The sequence below is a fragment of the Rousettus aegyptiacus genome, unplaced genomic scaffold, assembly GCF_014176215.1.
Source record: "Rousettus aegyptiacus isolate mRouAeg1 unplaced genomic scaffold, mRouAeg1.p scaffold_m13_p_6, whole genome shotgun sequence".
NCBI lineage: Eukaryota > Metazoa > Chordata > Mammalia > Chiroptera > Pteropodidae > Rousettus > Rousettus aegyptiacus.
The window spans coordinates 40,140,792-40,144,608 of NW_023416309.1; the positions used below are offsets into that span (position 1 = coordinate 40,140,792).

At 42.3% G+C, this 3,817-nt stretch overlaps 1 pseudogene; it reads right to left on the minus strand.

Annotated features, from left to right (window-relative positions):
• Positions 1 to 218: 218 nt before the first annotated feature.
• LOC118604159 lies at positions 219 to 337 on the minus strand (annotated as a pseudogene).
• Between the last annotated feature and the right edge of the window lie 3,480 nt (positions 338 to 3,817).

A 3,817-nucleotide genomic window follows, 5' to 3' on the forward strand; every position in this document is an offset into this window, starting at 1 on the left:
CACTCTCCTTGATCTCTTCAGTCTTTCATACATGCCAACTGCATATCTTCTTCCTGTCTTTGTTCTAATTTACTCTGACCCTTGCCCTCACCTACGGGTTCCCCTCCACTCCTCATTTGTATTTATATTTTATACACCTGTGCCTATATGGCCTCTTTCTCTCCTCTCTTTTTATTATTTATTTATTTATTTATTTATTTATTTATTATTATTATTTATACCTACAGCACATGGTCTTCCTAGGTGGTCTCCCATCCAAGTACTAATTAGGCCTGAACCTGCTTAGCTTCTGAGATCAGACGGGATTGGGCTTGTTCAGGGTGGCATGGCCGTAGACCATGGACTGTGGTTCCACTGGGGTGTGAACCCAGGACCTTCTGCATGTAAAGCAGATGTGCTAACTGGTACACTATGGAACCACATCCTCTCTTCTCTTTTTAAATGTAACTTTAATTAAAGTACAATATACATATAAAAAAGCACACAGAATAACAATTTGTATATGTGGTTAGGAGATTCTGCTTCAGCATAACATTTGAAAATACTTTTTTCTTCTGTGAAACATAATATGAACTCAGCATCACTGATCTTGCCGAGTCCTTGGAAGGGAACTATAAACCTAATAAACAGTAGCATTGGCTAAACCTTGGTCAGAAACAGTTTGTCTAATGAGATACTCAGAAGAGAATTTTGGCACCTTGAAATAAATAAATAATTAAAACGAACAGAAAGAATTTCAAATAAAAGGCGAACTGGGAGTCACGTGTGGAGGTCATGTGAGGTCATGTGGGAGTCACATTGCTGCCACATGGGTCACATGGGACTCACGTGGCGGTCACGTGTGGGTTATGTGGGAAAAAATGTAAAAGGATGTGAACTTTTTTTTTTTTGTCCTAGAAACGTTTGCATAGGATTTTTCCACCTTCTCTTTGAAATCAACCCTCAGTTTGTCCTCGATGGAGGTAGGTGTCCTTGAACTAGGTCTGCAGGAAGCCTCTGAGTTGTCTCCTTTCTCTGGTTTCTCACAGTTATCGCTGGGAGAATCACAGAGGAGCTCAGAGATTTAGAATTAAGAAGTCTCACCAGTGGTTTCAGCAGCTGCACAACACTGAGGCAACATTGTCACTGATACCCCTGGCATTGAAAGGAGGGGGCAGCACAATCTGTGTCCCAAAGGGTTTGGCTATGAGACATTCAAATTCTCACTTAGTACTGATGACTCGAATAAAAGTGTTACAACTACAAAGAGACCTGAGAGTTTAAGGATGATTGTTGGCTCTGTATTTTGACTTTCTTCCGGCCCATGTCAGTGTGGGTCCCTTGTGCTCTCTGACCTTAGAGGGAGGCCAAGCATGTCCTTCCACTTGCCTCTTTTCTCCCTTTTCCACCTTCACCCACCAGCCCACGCTCAGCTCCTCTTTCACTCCCATCTCCCATGGTCTGGCCTCTTCTCTGAAGGACTCCTTCAGTCAGATTCCCTGACAGGTGACGGAACTGAGGAGAATGTTGGGAGGCGAGCCATCATAATGAAATAATTAGATCTTTCAAAAGCCCAGATTTACAACCCTTTGCACATCTCCAGTTTTATATGATAGAGTGCCTCATTCCATCAAATTCCCTATGTTCTGGAGAAAATGAATTAAAACAAATAAACAGAAAACTATGCTGCCATACTTAGATTCAAGTTAAGTCCTGAAAGTCAAATTTTGGTAAATGAATCTTTTTTATGTCCTCTCTGGGCCCCAGTCTTTGACAGGATTCTGTCAAGTCCTTGTCAGTATCATCATTGTCACCATCATCTAACATTTACTGAGTCTCTGCCATGAGCTGTGGCCTGGGCAAAGTGTTTCACATGTATCTTTTCCTCCTGATCCTGCTAAACCTGGACTCTTAGCCTGAACCAGGACAGTGGTTCTGAGAGTCAGCTTCCAGGGCTCTGCTGTGAATAAACAGACTCTCAGGGCAGCACCGGAACCAGCAGGGAGAACCCAGGGACTGGGGACAAAATTTGGATAGGTTGCTCACTGGCAGGACATGGTTGGGACACTTCTCTGAGAGACCAGAGAGCAGCATTTGGTCACGTGTCCGTTTATTAACAATGAAGGAAGATGCTAGGTTAGGATAAGAGAATTCTGTGCTCAGGAAAGCTTTGAGATCAGAAGTGAGTAGAGAGCTTTATGACCTTATATATTGTGAGCTGCTGACATATTCATGGCTGAAATGATATATCTGAGATTTGCATCAATATAATCCAGAGGGTGAGGGAAAGAAGTGGGTAGGTGTACACATGAAACAAAAGTGTCCATAAGTCAATATTTTCGAAGCTGAGGAAAGGGTAAAAGGAGGTTTATTATATTCTTCTATTTATCTTTCTATATGTTTGAAAGTTTACATAATTGAAAATTAAACACACACTATGGTTTTTTCCCTTTTTTTCCCCCTTTGTGTGTATATTTACTTTCGGGTGTTTTTTTTTTTTTTTTCTTGGTAGTTTTGTTATTGTTTCTGAAGTAAGGTGCCTTTATTTATTTATTTTTTAAATGTCACCCTATTTTAGCTGTGGTAAAGACAAACCAAATCAAATGAGTTTCATTTACAATTGGGCCAACGAAAAAAGAGCTCCCAGGATCCAGAGACAGTAGTAGTAAGGGACGACTGTGAGAGAACCCAAAGAAAGCAAATATTCTGGGATAGGGAATCCAGACATCATTGTCTAGCTGTCCCGGCTTCTTCTTCTACCCTGCTGCCCCTCCTCAGAGTTGTTCCCTTCCAAAATTGTCTCTTGATACGTGGAGGAGATTCCGTTTGATTTAAAGGGTAATTCTCTGACATTAAAGTCCTGCTTTTCCCCTATCTCCTGCCCGAACCTGCTCCCAGACCTATCTGAGGCTGACAGCCTGGCTGTCTGGATTCCCTCTTTTCTCCTACTGACTACTGTGCTCCCACGTGGAAGCTCCTTCCATTCAAAAGTCCCACTGGATTTTTCCCTTGAGCCTCCCTGAATGATGTGCCCTGTTCTGTCCTGCCCTTCAGGGCTGTCCAGATTTAAGATCTAATTCAATTCTAAACTGGTCCCACGCTGAAATCTTCCATTTGTCTTTACAGAAACACTATCCTTTTCTTACCTGTCTGGACTTGGGAAACAACCCATATGGACTGCATCCTGCTCTTTGGCTTTGGTTTGGCCAACAGGAGATATAAGGTTAGCGGGCAGAAAGAGTGTGATGTTGGGATATAAATACTTTTGATCCCTCCCTGTTGAGTTACTGGGAAAGGGCTGCATCCCCTTTTGAAGGCCATAGCTATTCCTTGGATCTTACTTACCTCCCCTTAACCCTGCAGGCCCAGGATGGGATGGCTCCCTGCTGTTGCTAGCCTAGGGTATGCACTATCCCTGTTGGTCTACCTAAATCCTGCCCACACCTTTGCAAACGGGTCCTTACTTAAACCCTCCTCACATTAATCAAGTATACATGCTCCAGGACCCTGACTGATATGGGCCTATACTGTTCCTAAGAGAGCCCTAGTTACTATACATTTTTATGTTTCCTTTCCCTTACAAAACACAAAACTTCTTGAAGGCAGGACCTATATCTTATTTATCTATAGAGTGACAAACACATAGTGAGTGTTTAATGCTCACTGATAGAACTAATCCTGTCCTGGGTCACCTCTTTCTCAAATAACATTTTCGGGAGGGAAGGGGAATCAAATGAAAAATAGCTTCCGGTAATGTAAATGTCTGGGAATTGATAGCAGCTAGATAAAGGAAATCAACAATTTGAAAGAATGGTATTGTTGAGATCTGGACAAAGGC